This window comes from Macaca fascicularis, chromosome 1 (genome assembly GCF_037993035.2).
Source record: "Macaca fascicularis isolate 582-1 chromosome 1, T2T-MFA8v1.1".
NCBI classification, from domain to species: Eukaryota; Metazoa; Chordata; class Mammalia; order Primates; family Cercopithecidae; genus Macaca; species Macaca fascicularis.
This window is the reverse complement of record NC_088375.1, coordinates 230,716,619-230,731,812: the sequence shown is the minus strand read 5'-3', so window position 1 is coordinate 230,731,812 and position 15,194 is coordinate 230,716,619. Positions and strand designations below refer to the sequence as shown.

The following is a 15,194-nucleotide window of genomic DNA, read 5'->3' as shown; positions in this document are numbered from 1 at the left end:
TGAGGAGAAGGGCACAGGGGGCGTCTGCAGCCCCCGATCCCACCCTCTTGCCAATGTCCTTGGGTAACCAGCCTCCTAACTCTTAAGCAGGGGAGGCACCTGGCCAATAGCCACAGGACAGGCTTATGCATGGATGAGTCGCCAGGGAGAATGGATGTGGAAGTAGAAGTTTGGGCATCCCAGGGTGGGCGGTGGTGCCGGAGCATCACAGCAGGGCCTTCCGTCTCCCACCAGCAGGAAAACACTCTCCATAAATGAGCTCCGCTCCCCATCCCCAGAGCATCCTCCCGGCCCACTCCCTCCCTGGCTCTCCTTCCTGATCATGGGCTTGTTTTTATGAATTTGAAAGGTAAAAAGCCAACGCTCCATGGAACCTCATGTTTTCTCCACCCCCATAGTTTATTAAAAAAACGAAACACCCAGCAAATCATTTTTATGAGCAATTAAGTACCCTCTAGTGCATACATGGTGGGCTCAGCTGACAAATGATTGACGACCCAGGCTGGGGGCTGAGCTGGTCTCCCCCGGTTCTGCCCCCACCCTCACCTGATCCCTTACTGCTCCCCTTGGTGGCCGAGGTAAGTGTTTCCATTCGTCAGTCTCAGGAGGAACGATGGTTTATGTTCTGGGCATGAGTGCTTTTATTTGCCATTATTTTCTCCTCTCCGTGAGAACTGTTGGTTCATAACTTCTGTTATTGCAGAATATTATTTACAGATCTCAACGTAAGGGAAGCCAGCTGGGGGAATATTTGTTTGCACGGCTCCCCTTCCCCCAGACTCTCTCCCAAATCTCTAAATAAACTTTTCTATTGATTCTGGAGGGAAGCATCCATCAGGCGTTGTCGTGAGAGCAAGATGGAGAAGCTGATTTCATTCCCGTTTTTGAAACATTTACTCCATTTCGAAGCCCTGAGGATGAAGCACTCTCATAGATGGCCCCAAACACTTTCAGGCAAGACCTACTTGAGATGACCAAGGAGCTTTCTCTCCAGACAGGTGACTCTAGAGCCTAATTCTTTGCTGCCCCAGTGGGTTTCCAGATTTGTCCAGAGATTGCGACATTATCCAAATGATGTTTATTTGATGGACTCCTTTGCAAAGTGCTGTCTGTCAAGGCCACGCAGAGATCACCCTTTTAAATACAGTATCAAAGCCGGTGTTCTGACAGCATTCTTCCTGATGTTTAAATGCATTTATACAAAGAGTCTTACAAGGGCCCAAATTTAAGTCATCCATGTGATAAATCATCTTTGCTTAAAAGAATAGAGATGGGCGACTGGGACTTATCCCTGAAAATCCAAGATCTGTGGCCACGGTAGTCCTATGACACTCTGGTTGTATGAAATCAACCACTAATAGGGAATTGTGGCTCCAAAGCCTGCTGACAAATGTTTCCTTTTTAATCTAAAATACTCCTTTGTAGCAAGCACAAATAGTAACTGGAACTGCCGATTGTGTCCTCAATGTGGAAAAGAGGGACTGGCAAGGCGTGGAAGCTCCCAGTTCGTGAGCTCTGGCCCCAGAGTTTGCCTGTCCCTCCTCTGCCTTCTCATCTTCACCAAGATGGGATGCTGTGGGTAGGTGGCCACAGTGGACATCGTCCAGTTGGTCCCAACCAGTCAGTTCCTGTCTTGAATTCTATTTTGGGAAGTGAGATGAGGACATAGAAGGAGTCGCATCATGTTGTGACCAACTGAACAGCTGCTGAGGATTGCAGCGTGTCCTGGTCCACACCAAGAGATGCTCACGGAGAGTCTTCTCTGAGTCTCAGCATCCCCCAGGCATCAAGCATGGCCCCTGCCTTGCAATCCCCAAGGACGCACTGGCCATTCCTTAAATGCTCATTGAGGCCGGGTGCGGTGGCTCAAGCCTGTAATCCCAGCACTTTGGGAGGCCGAGACGGGCGGATCACGAGGTCAGGAGATCGAGACCATCCTGGCGAACACGGTGAAACCCCGTCTCTACTAAAAAAAAACAAAAAAACTAGCCGGGCGAGGCGGCGGGCGCCTGTAGTCCCAGCTACTCGGGAGGCTGAGGCAGGAGAATGGCGTAAACCCGGGGGGCGGAGCTTGCAGTGACCTGAGATCCGGCCACTGCACTCCAGCCCGGGCGACAGAGCCAGACTCCGTCTCCAAAAAAAAAAAAAAAATGCTCATTGAAAGGATGGAAAATGAAGGCCGGGCGCGGTGGCTCATGCCTGTAATCCCAGCACTTTGGGAGGCCGAGGCAGGCAGATCACGAGGTCAGGAGATTGAGACCATTCTGGTTAATACGGTGAAACCCCGTCTCTACTAAAAATACAAAAAATTAGCCAGGCGTGGTGGCGGGTGCCTGTAGTCCCAGCTACTTGGCAGGCTGAGGCAGGAGAATGGCCTGAACCCGGGAGGCAGAGCTTGCAGTGAGCCGAGAAGCCGCCACTGCACTCCAGCCTGGGCGACAGAGCGAGACTCCATCTCAAAAAAAAAAAAAAAAAAAGAAAAGAAAGGATAGAAAATGAATAAATGGCTTCTTCATCCCCAAAGTATTAAGGTGGCTGCTCCCTTTCCGCATTTCCTTCCTAAAGACAGAGGTGCACAAAGACTCAGCTTCTCTGTTGGGGCTTTTATGTGGATCCATAGACATTTATTTGCAGTCACTACTTACAAACATCCAAGTGGGTGGGTGCTGTAGTCTGAAGACGTCCCTCAAAGTTCACGTGTTTGAAACTTGATCCCCAATGCAACAGCATTGAGAGGCGGGACCTTTAAGAGATGATTAGGCCATGAGGGCTCTCGCTTCATGAATGTATGAATACTCTTACCTCGAGAGTGGGTTCGTGATCATGGGTGCAGGTTAGCGATCATGGGAGTGGGTTAGTGATCATGGGAGTGGGTTAGTGATCATGGGAGTGGGTTAGTTAGCATGCGAATGGGTTAGATATCATGAGAGTGGGTTAGTTATCATGATAGTGGGTTAGTTATCATGGCAGTGGGTTAATGATCATGGGAGAGGGTTAATGATCATGGGAGTGGGTTAGTTATCATGGGAGTGAGTTAGTGATCATGGGAGTGGGTTAGTGATCATGGGTGCAGGTTAGTGATCATGGGAGTGGGGTGGGTTAGTCATCATGGGAGTGGGTTTGTGATCATGAGAGTGGGTTAATGATCATGGGAGTGGGTTAGTCATCATGGGAGTGGATTAGTTAGCATGAGAGTGGGTTAGCTATCATGGGAGTGGGTTAGTGATCATGGGAGTGGGTTAGTGATCATGGGAGTGGGTTAGTCATCATGGGAGTGGGTTACTTATCATGGGAGTGGGTTAGTGATCATGACAGTGGGTTACTTATCATGGGAGTGGGTTAGTGATCATGGGAATGGGTTAGTTATCATGAGAGTGGGTTAGTGATCATGGGTGCAGGTTAGTGATCATGGGAGTGGGTTAGTCATCATGGGAGTGGGTTAGTTAGCATGAGAGTGGGTTAGTGATCATAGGAGTGGATTCGTGATCATACGAGTGGGTTAATGATCATGGGAGTGGGTTAGTGATCATGGGAGTGGGTTAGTGATCATGGGAGTGGGTTAATGATCATGGGAGTGGGTTAGTTATCATGGGAGTGGGTTAGTGATCATGAGAGCGGGTTAGTGATCATGAGAGTGGGTTAGTGATCATGGGAGTGGGTTAGTGATCATGGGAGTGGGTTAGTTATCATGGAAGTGGGTTAGTTAGCATAAGAGTGGGTTAATGATCATGAGAGCAGGTTAATGATCATGGAAGTGGGTTAGTTAGCATGGGAGTGGGTTAGTTAGCATGAGAGTGGGTTAGTGATCATGGGTGCGGGTTAGTGATCATGGGAGTGGGTTAGTGATCATGGGAGTGGGTTAGTGATCATGGGAGTGGGTTAGTTATCCTGGAAGTGGGTTAGTTAGCATGAGAGTTGGTTAATGATCATGAGAGTGGGTTAATGATCATGGAAGTGGGTTAGTTAGCATGGGAGTGGGTTAGTTAGCATGAGAGTGGGTTACTGATCATGGGTGCGGGTTAGCGATCATGGGAGTGGGTTAGTCATCATGCGAGTGGGTTAGTGATCATGCGAGTGGGTTAGTGATCATGACAGTGGGTTAGTGATCATGCGAGTGGGTTAGTGATCATGCGAGTGGGTTAGTGATCATGGGAGTGGGTTAGTCATCATGCGAGTGGGTTAGTGATCATGACAGTGGGTTAGTGATCATGCGAGTGGGTTAGTGATCATGGGAGTGGGTTAGTGATCATGAGACTGGGCTAGTCATCATGGGAGTGGGTTAGTCATCATGCGAGTGGGTTAATAATCATGGGAGTGGGTTAGTTATCATGAGAGTGGGTTAGTGATCATGGGAGTGGATTAGTGATCATGGGAGTGGGTTAGTTATCATAAGAGTGGGTTAGTCATCATGGGAGTGGGTTAGTGATCATGGGAGTGGGTTAGTTATCCTGGAAGTGGGTTAGTTAGCATGAGAGTTGGTTAATGATCATGAGAGTGGGTTAATGATCATGGAAGTGGGTTAGTTAGCATGGGAGTGGGTTAGTTAGCATGAGAGTGGGTTAGTGATCATGGGTGCAGGTTAGCAATCATGGGAGTGGGTTAGTCATCATGCGAGTGGGTTAGTGATCATGCGAGTGGATTAGTGATCATGACAGTGGGTTAGTGATCATGCGAGTGGGTTAGTGATCATGTGAGTGGGTTAGTGATCATGGGAGTGGGTTAGTCATCATGCGAGTGGGTTAGTGATCATGACGGTGGGTTAGTGATCATGCGAGTGGGTTAGTGATCATGGGAGTGCGTTAGTGATCATGCGAGTGGGTTAGTGATCATGCGAGTGGGTTAGTGATCATGACAGTGGGTTAGTGATCATGCGAGTGGGTTAGTGATCATGGGAGTGGGTTAGTGATCATGAGAGTGGGTTAGTCATCATGGGAGTGGGTTAGTCATCATGCGAGTGGGCTAATAATCATGGGAGTGGGTTAGTTATTATGAGAGTGGGTTAGTGATCATGGGAGTGGATTAGTGATCATGGGAGTGGGTTAGTTATCATAAGAGTGGGTTAGTCATCACAGGAGTGGGCTAGTTATCATGGGTGTGGGCTAGTTATCATGGGTGTGGGTTCGTGATCATGGGTGTGGGTTGGTTATCATGCGAGTGGGTTAGTTATCATGGGAGTGGGTTAGTTATCATGGGAGTGGGTTAGTTATCATGAGGGTGGGTTAATTTTCAAGGGAATGAACTCCCAGTGAAAAGATGAGTTTGATCTCCTTCCCTCCTCTCCGTCTCTTGCCCTCCTACCTTTCTCCATGGGATGACACAGCAAGAAGGCCCTCATCAGATGGGGGCACCATGGCCTTGGACTTCCCAGCCTCAAGAGTTGTAAGAAATAAATCTCCGTTATTTATAAATTACCCAGTCTCAGGTATTCTGTTATGGCAGCGCAGCATGGACTAAGCCGTGGGAGATAACTTACTCCAGTTTAAGAGTTCCCTGGAGCATGCACTGTGCAGTGGGCGTGCGGCCGTCATGGCGCATGTGATGTTTGTTCAGTGTAAGCAGCATGTTTTGGTTAGGGAGCTGCTGTGCGCTGTCTTCTCATCTTGGGGCTAATCGTAGTTGGAATTTGAGGCTTTCTTTCTGTCTGCTCACCTTTAACTTTTATTTCACTGCTTGGTTTTGGGGTCCCAGGAAGCAGCCTGAATAATTTGTATAACCCAAATAATTTGGACTCCAGGAAGTCCCTAACAATTCTTATTGGTGTTTTTGCTATTGTTATAAGCAGAGCCTGGCGATTGAGTGAACAACAATGGCCTAAATCAAGCCCTAGCTTGGGTCTCAAAGTTCAGGGCACGTGTCCAGCAAAGCAGGCTGTGTTGAGGGTTGCTGTGATGCCCCCAAGGGTCTGGTGGTAGCTGAGGAGAAGTTGTGGAGCACACAGCATTCTATCTTGCAGAAACCCAAAGAACCAGAGAGGCCCCAGCTCCCAGAGACCCCTGCCTCTCCTCTGCCTGACTTCCTTGCCTCTTTGCCTGGGCCTGAGCTTCCTTCCCCAGCCCCTCCCTTGCATGGAGTCTGCTCCCACTTCCTCCAGAAGCCCTCCCTACATCTGCCAGGCCTGGGTGGGGTCTGGCCTCTGATCTCTTCTATATTATTGCTGACCCCAGCTCCTTTGCCCAGGCCCTGTGACTTGCCATAACCTGCCTCCTCCTGTTCCTCTCATTATTACCTGCCTGCCGGCCCTTCTGTACCCCTTCTCTGCCCCACTATTCCCGCTGGCTGCACACCCAGCCCACTTGCACCAGCACTTCCCGGAGCTCTCGGCCAGGATCTCCTGGGCCCGGCCTGACCTCTGACTCAGCCTCTGGGGCTGGCCCAGGACTGGCTCCCTTGACCCAGCTCATTCCCCACCGATGTTCCCTGAGTCCCAGGGTCCTGTTTCTGGTTCTTACCTCCAAGCCACACCCCACCTTTGTGCTGAACTAGAAACAGTGAAGATTCCCAGAATCTCGGACAGCTCTGCCCCGCTTGCCCTGGAGAACTGAAGGCGGAGGAGTGGGACCGCCTTGTTTTCCACGCTGAGCCTTCCCTCTCATCACGGAGCTCTCAGAATTTTCTGTACTCTGAGAGTCCCACAGGACTGACTCTGGACAGCGATGTCGGAGTGTGGGAGTTCTGCTTGCAAGAAGCTCTGCAGAGAGATAATGAACCAAACTCTGGTTTGAATAATAAAATAACGCTTAGCGAGAGCAAACCAACAGCTGCCGAAGTGCCAGCGAATATGTACACACGCAAGTTTAGCACAAATGCTGAAAAATACCCTCTTCTCCCAATTCGAGACGGCATGTGCCCTGAATGGGACACTGAACCCAGTCCCTCTTTTCAGCCCCTCGCCACCCTGCTGGAGCCCCTGGGGAAGGAAAGCGTTTTTCTTCCCAAGTTCCTATCCTGTGACCTGCTCCCTCTGTTTCCCAGCTTGGTCCTCTCAGCATTCAGCAGATACGGTTGTGCAGGACCTCAGAGGGGAAGCTCAGGAGCCAGCCAGGAGCTCCAGGACCTGCTCCAGAAGGTTCCGCCTGGGCCCTCCTGCTCCCACCGGTGTCTCTGCTTTGCTGAAGCACTGAGGGGTAGGCTGCTGCTGCTTGGACTCCGCCGCTGTGCTCAGGGCTTGGAAATGAGGGAAGACCCTGCTCCCAATGAGGAAAGCAGAGGTCCATTGTTTGGAGCTTGCGCAGGAGTCGGCCACCATCGCTTGCCTCAAAGGCAGGCAGGGGAGTGGGAAGCTTCAAGGTGGAGATGGGGAGGTTCCAGGTGAGCCCCCACAGAGGCTGTTGGCCTGGGGAGCTGGAGGCAGCTGACCAGAAGCAGGCGTCCTGTGACAGGATTGGGGAGGGGGCATGTTTAGAGTTGGAATATGAATTGGAAGTGGGGACAAAAATTAGGGAAGTCATCAGTTGCTAATCAAGGCCTGGCCACCCGGGGCTGGCTGTGACAGGGGTTATTGTTTGGTGTCCTGGGCTGTTTGAGGGATGGTGATCTGACGTTTGCAAGTCTGACTCATGGCAACAGGCTGGCCCCTGGGCGGGGTCTGTAGGGAAGGGGCGGTCTCCTGGGGGGGGGTCTGCAGGGAAGGGGCGGTCTCCTGGGCGGGGTCTGCAGGGAAGGGGCGGTCTCCTGGGCGGGGTCTGCAGGGAAGGGGCGGTCTCCTGGGCGGGGTCTGCAGGGAAGGGGCGGTCTCCTGGGCAGGGTCTGTAGGGAAGGGGCGGTCTCCTGGGCGGGGTCTGTAGGGAAGGGGCGGTCTCCTGGGTTGGGTCTGTAGGGAAGGGGTGGTCTCCTGGGCTGGGTCTGTAGAGAAGAGGTGGTCTCCTGGGCGGGGTCTGTAGGGAAAGGGAGGTCTCCTGGGCAGGGTCTGTAGAGAAGGGGCGGCCTCCTGGCTGGGTCTGCAGGGAAGGGGCGGTCTCCTGGGCTGGGTCTATAGGGAAGGTGCGGTCTCCTGGGCTGGGTGGGACGGTGTCCTGGGTGGGGTCTATAGGGAAGGGGCGGTCTCCTGGGTTGGGTCTTTAGGGAAGGGGTGGTCTCCTGGGCTGGGTCTGCAGGGAAGGGGTGGTCTCCTGGGCTGGGTGGGGCGGTGTCCTGGGCGGGCTCTGTAGGGAAGGGGTGGTCTCCTGGGTTGGGTCTGTAGGGAAGGGGTGGTCTCCTGGGCTGGGTCTGCAGGGAAGGGGCGGTCTCCTGGGCGGGGTCTGTAGGGAAGGGATGGTCTCCTGGGCTGGGTCTGTAGGGAAGGGGCGGTCTCCTGGGCGAGGTCTATAGGGAAGGTGCGGTCTCCTGGGCTGGGTGGGGCGGTGTCCTGGGCTGGGTCTATAGGGAAGGGGCGGTCTCCTGGGTGGGGTCTGTAGGGAAGGGGTGGTCTCCTGGGCAGGGTCTATAGGGAAGGTGCGGTCTCCTGGGCTGGGTCTGCAGGGAAGGGGCGGTCTCCTGGGCTGGGTGGGGTGGTCTCCTGGGCGAGGTCTGTAGGGAAGGGGTGGTATAGGGAAGGGGTGGTTTCCTGGGCTGGGTCTATAGGGAAGGGGTGGCTTCCTGCGCTGGTGCTGCAGGTCATGGGTCAGAGCTGTCTTTCCACGTATGGTTTGCCCACTGTCTGTTTGTATATTCAGCCTCCAGTTCCTGAATCCCTGAGCCTGAGTTTTACCCACTAGTGGAGACGGCAGAGGACGTGAGCGCTCTTCAGACCCCAATACCTGCACATCTGACTCCCTAGGCTGTCCCTGACTGAGAGCCCAGCCCGAGACTTCCACGCTCAGACGTGGGAGCTGTGCACAGAGTGGATGCCTCGACTTCACCCTGTCTCCTGCAAAGCCTGGCAAATCCCACACTATGGTGGCCCAAGAACACAGCAGATGCATCCTTCTCACATTCACAAGGCTCCACTGAGACACTGAGCTCAGAGTCACAGGAAGGAAACAAACTTTGTGAAAAGCAGAATGTTGAAGCCCCTCCCTGGAGCTGGGAGGGCAGGAACTGTCATTGCCATGTGTACAGCCAGGAGCACAGGTTTTCTGCAACATCCTCGCTCTGATAGAACCTAAGGGGTATATCTGAGGCCCAGGATATTAGCAAATCAAATATATTCTGAGCAGCATTTCTGCCAATAATGGGATGACAGGATGAGTCACCCTATTATTGAATCTGTGGTTCATACAGGAGAGGCAGGTGGTACTTTCCTCCCTATTTTCCCTCCCCCTGCTTCCCTTTCCCTCAGTTTCTCAGTGTTCCTTGGCCAGGGTGTAGCTTTAGCCCTAAGTGTCCACTTAATTTCCTTTCTACTCCCCATTCCTCCAAGCCTGGCTGCTATCTTCTTGGCTCAAATCTGGCTTGGGGGCCGGTTTCAAGCAGAGAAAAATGCAGTTCAGAGGTGGACAGTGCATCAGGTTGCCCTGGACCCAGGTAGTGACTCACCTGGGACCCTTTAAACTCACCTCTGGGGCTGACTATGCGGCCCCCTGCAGGCTTTTCAGGAGCTCTTTCTGTTGTTCAAAGAAATGGATGAATGAATGGAAGACCAAGGCCAAAGGCCAAAAGAGAGACAAGGGGACAAGGGGGCCGTGGACAGGGAGGCGGGGTTGGGGCCAGGGCCACTTCTCTCCTGGCTCTCCCTGCTGGCAGACAGCCTGAACCCGACAGCCCTGCGGGTGGGCATGTGAGGCTGGGTGGGAGCCTCTTTTTCCCTTTGTGTGTGTGTGAGGGGTCCCTTTCAATCCATAACTCCTTGGTTTGGCTTATGGTTTCTATGGCTTTTTTTTTTTTTTTCGTAAGATGCCCTGGCCTCCACCAAACTCCATGCCATGCTCCTCTCTGCCACTCCCACTTGAGAGATTCAGAAAATTCCATTCTTTGAAGCAGACGGAAGTTTATATTTGGGAGGAACTTTCCGTCAGTGCCTTGACGGCACTGACACTCATATTCGTCGTGAAATGTAACTTTCTCCTGGGATTTCCCCCCGGAGGACTCCCACGGTCTCCTTCCACTCCAGAGGTCAGGAATTAGACTGGTCAACAATTAATGCAGTCAGAGAAGAACAATGTAAGGGAACCCAGGCCTTAGGGGAGGTGAGAATGGGAGCGGAGCCTACAGGCCCAGCCCATGTGGGATGATGGAGAAGGCTCACCGTACACCACGGCGCACCAAGAACAAAGCAGGCTCAGCCTTCGCTCACCAAACGCACGATGACGAGTTCCCTCGGGTCACACACGGGACTAGGTTTCCAGCATTAACTTGATGGGCGCTTCCTTCCACTTCCCTCGAGACCCTGCAGAAACGAAGATCGTTGCTTGCTTTACCTTCTGGCTCTATACCTGGGTCCCCGAGCTGCATGGGGCCTTGGGAGCCATCCCCTCCTGCCACCCCAGGTTTGGGAGAGCCCCTGGATCTGAGCCCCCCAATCCAAGCCCATGACAAGGCCAGTCTCCCCATTGCAGGCAAAAGTCCATCCACGTCACGGAATGGGTTGGAGGGATTCTGTTTGTGGGCAATGAGGTTTGGGTGGGAGATGCAGGGAAGACGTAAAACAGAGAGAAAGAGTCCCATAGGAGGCCACAACACACAGGACAGTACTGTGCCCTGTCCTAGATAGGGCTCCTTGGAGTGCAGCATGGCTCCCTCAGCTGAGGAACCTTTGGGATCTCCGCTCCTCCTCTCCCTAGATTCCGAGATGCTAGAGCTGGGAGATGGGGCAGGGGTCCTCCTGTTCTTTCTGAGCCAGGGACAGGATGGTGCAGGCACCGTGCGATGGCCCATGACTTTCCAAGGGCTGCCCTTCTTGCCACACTTCCCACCCAGCCTTGAACCCTGTAGGGCCTGGGGTCAGGATGTGTGAGAAGCTGGGGCGGCGGGGGGGGATGTTCCCCTTGCCATGGCCCCCGGCCACCCCAGTGGGGTTTGATCCTCGGCTGAGTCCTCCCCTGTGACCTTAAGAGTCGTGGGCTGCCCAGTTCTTGGTCTGTGCTTTCCTAACTGGGTTCCACCTCTGCTGGGGCTCACAACTGCCAGTAATGGCTTCCCCAAGACCCCCAGCTACCTTTTTTTCTAGGTTTCTCTTTAGGGGAAGGAATCTTCCCTTCCAGGGAGACAGGACCCCAAAGCCTGGGCAGAGGATGGGACCCCAGACTCTCAGTGGGCAGCTCAATGTTCCCTTTGGAGAAAGCTGTCTTGGAGAAGAGGGCTGCTGGCAGCCTGGGAGTTGGGAGGTTGGGAGAAGGAGGCCTATGCCTGCTCTGGGTCCCACCCCCTCCCAGCCTGATCTCCGTCTGTGCTCTGTCACATCCCTGGATATGACGACCTCCTGGGCGTATCATCTGGGCCTGGCTTCTATTGGCTGTGGCATGGGGTGAAAGCTGTCATTGTTACTCTATTTCACAGAGTCCTTATCCCCAGTTAAAGAGTCTTCAGGGTCAGATGCTTAATGTGATTATTCTGAAACACCAAGTCAATGACTTATCTTATGAAAACCTTTGATACCCACAGGTTACTGGAAAAACAAGCAAAATCCTTCTCTCACTCTCTATTAGACCTAAGATGCATTGGTGCTGTTTTCACAGTTCATGGTTCAGGGAAATTTACATTTGATTCCTTTTAGAGAATATAAAGGTAGCTCTTACATAAGAAGGAGTAGGGCTAAAAGAGATGTTGGTATAATTTAAACATTTAAAACTGCAATTTGAAGACTTTAAATACTTTGGATCTATGGCATCTAACTGCTGACTCCCAGGTCAGTGAATGGTGCTGGGCAGAAATTTGGGGAGCGAGATAGCAGAATGTACCAACAGAAGGGTCCACTGGTGAGCTGGCACGTCATACTTCACACATAAATAGATTGTATGAGCCATTTCTCTTCTCTAGTGTCTGCAGTTACAAAAGAAGATGCATCATCCACTCAGGATTTGGTACCAACAATATAATAAACCTCATCTTTTATGTAGACATTTCCTACATAAAATAAACCTCTTTCTACTGAACATAGGTCAGGCAATTCATGGCCACTGGCTTTGTTATCCTTTTTGTGTAACTCACTGTGTTGAGAGAGAAGCATTGGCAGCCAGTCTGTCCTTGGAATTGAGTTTACTTAGTGTGAGCCACCTGGTCTCCTCTCCTTGGGATGCCAAGAGGAGACTGCAGCCTAACACTCTGGCCTCTGCCCTTGGGCACCCAGGAGAAGAGGGGGCCTGTTGGTCTGTACAACATGGAGAAAGTGTGCAGAGCTGATCGATGGAGCAGCTGCCTAGGTCTGAATCCCAGTCAGACCCTTGCCAGGTAGGCAGCCTTGAGCAAACATAAGCTCCAATGTTCTCATTTGCAATAATTGTCCCTATGTCATAGGACTGCTGTTGGGGTAAAACGAATGAATATGTACAAAGCATTGAAAACAGTGTGAACACTTAGTAAATGCCTCACGAATGTTGGCTGGCTGCTGTCATTACATGATCGTCATGATCATCATTACCACCACCACCACCATCACCATTATCATCAACACCATCCTTACTTTCATCACTGGGATCATCATCATGATTACCACCATCACGGTTACCATCATCATCATCATCACCGTCATCATTACATCATCATCACCATCACCACCACCACCACCACCACCGTCCTTACCATCATCGCTGTGATCACCATCATCATTATTACCACCATCACCATCACCATCATCACCACCATCATCGTCACCATCACCACCACCACCACCATCACCATTATCATCAACACCATCTTTACTGTCAACACTGTGATCACCATCATCATTACCACCATCACCATCACCATCATTACATTATCACCACCACCACCACCAGCAGCAGCATCCTTACTATCATCACTGTGATCACCATCATCATTACAATCATCACCATCATCACCATCATCATTACCACCATCACCATCATCACCATCATTACCACCATCACCATCATCACCATCATCGTCATTACCGTCATCACCACCATTCTTACCATCATCACTGTGATCACCATCATCACCAATACCATCATTACCGTTATCATCACCATCATTACCATCTCCATCACCACCATCATTACCATCTCCGTCATCACCATCATCACCATCACCACCACCATCATCATCATAATCATCATCATTATCACCATCACTATCATCATCATGACTCTTATGGTGGATCCCTTGACTCGGTAGTAGGCACAGAGAGGTTTAAGGAGCTATGACTAACAGAAATGAAAGAGTGGTTGTGCTGGAAATAATAAAGGAAGTATTAGTACTCTTATTGGGTGCTATTACTGTTGCTATTTTATAAATAGTAAAGAAGCTGAGGCAGAGAGAGGCTGTGAAAGCTGCCCAGCATCACACAGAGGAGTCGGTATTTAAACTGGGAAGTCTCGATTAAACTCTTAACCCTGGAAATGTTGAAATCCTGAAAGGAAGATGGCTTTGTAGGGTGACTACAGAGCCCTCGAACACTAGTGAGATGCTTTGAGTAGGTGACTCAAAGTCATTTGAGCACGGAAAGTCTATGATTTTATGAACACTATGAAATCATAAGTCTATGATTTTATTCAGGAAAGTGAAATAGAGTAAGTTGAATCAAATATTTTGAAACAAAGGCTGGGATGCTCCAGGGGAGAGATTGGACTATTAAAAAATAGTAAATGGGATTTAATTTTCAACATTGACATGCTGTCTGTGGCTGGGCCAGGCCCCGCCCACCTGAGCTGCCCGTAGAGCTGTTCCCAGAGTGCACAGATGACTGACTGCCTGAATCACATTTCTAATTCTTGTCTAACTGTTTCTCATTTGATTCTTCTCTTATTGGAGTTTTGAGAGATACGACGAGCTAAAGCTCCCTTTAGGGCAGCAAACCCCAGGAAAAAGATAAAGCAATTCTCAGCCTGGATGCAAGATAAATCCTCTGTCCCCCTCATTATAAAATACCTATTATGTCCCTTTATCTCCAAGTGAGCAGCATTATTTCAATTTAGCAGGGTGTGAGAAATGTACCACGATATAATAAAAGGACCAAGGATGCACTATTTAATGTCAGAATGACAGATGCCTCAATTAGGCAGACAGGACTATTTCTCCCCAAAATAGATAAAGATGAAATTTTTATAAGATTGTGCTGTTTGTGTTTATGGTACAGTACTGTTACAAGCTTTCATTACAATATACATTAAAACAAAAACTCTTATTTCAGTGGAAACCGACCATCTTGCTAATAATTTTGCAACTCAGAACTGCCGTTTATCAAAGCCCTCGGTCCTCTCACCTGGGAGGAGAAGTCTTCACAGACCTGAGGCATCATCAGGTAACAAATCTCACTCCGACATTCAGAAATCCTTTTCCAAGAGAGAGAGAAAGGCATGTTTCGAAGTTATTGTTTGGTTGAAGCTTGTGGATATATTTTTGACATGTGAACTTTTCTCTTCTCCTTGGTCTTGATCTCAAGTCACCGGACACGGGGTACTCAATGGGTGATTGCAAAGGCTGGGTGGGGGCCGGGGCACTGGTTTAGGTTCTGCCATTTTTCTGTCTCTCACCCTCGGCAGGTGCAATCTCTGCAGCTCCATTCATCACCAGGCCTGCCCCTCTGGAGCCTCTTGGCCATCTGAGTCTGTAGCTCAAATATTTCAATGTTTCTTTAGCATCTTCTAACCCACCGTGGAGGATTTTCTCAGTCGATCCTTATCCCTGGGAAAGAGACGTTGTTACCATTCACAGCCATGTATTCAGTTTCTAAAGCTTTATTTCCAGTCACTCCTCTGCTTTCCATTTTAGGGTTTTATATTCTCCAATCGCCATGAGAACACATCATTTTTTTATAAATGGGAAAATGCATCAGCTCTGTAAAAACATTTGGAATTACATAACCAAATGTCTGGTTCCAGGAAAATGATGGGCCAAGGCAGCATGGTGTGTCCCCTCCTAAAAATGCACAGAAATAACAGGTGAACTATAACCCTTCAACAGATACACAGTGTCCAGTATATGAATGCATGCCTGCACACACACACACACACACACACACACACACACACACACACACACACACATTCGGAATGGCCCTGGGCTAGAAATTAACAAGGAACAGGAAACGCTTGAGCTGTAGGTGCCGTAAGTGGAGTGGTGAGACTGGAAGGGAGGCCTGGAAGCTGGGTTTCTGGGTT

The 15,194-nt window shown here is 50.5% G+C and overlaps 1 long non-coding RNA gene across 3 annotated transcripts; it reads right to left on the bottom strand.

Moving 5' to 3' along the window:
- Nucleotides 1–378: 378 nt before the first annotated feature.
- LOC102119786 (uncharacterized) lies at nt 379–14,765 on the bottom strand. Of its 3 annotated transcripts, XR_006694672.2 has the most exons (6): nt 14,297–14,765; nt 10,211–10,303; nt 6,450–6,688; nt 5,299–5,369; nt 2,646–2,743; nt 379–2,559 (listed from the first exon to the last, which is right to left on the bottom strand). It is a non-coding gene; the product is annotated as an uncharacterized lncRNA (long non-coding RNA). The 3 variants fall into 3 exon arrangements; XR_010581609.1 differs by having other exon boundaries at nt 5,299–6,688; XR_006694673.2 differs by lacking the exon at nt 5,299–5,369.
- Nucleotides 14,766–15,194: the final 429 nt, after the last annotated feature.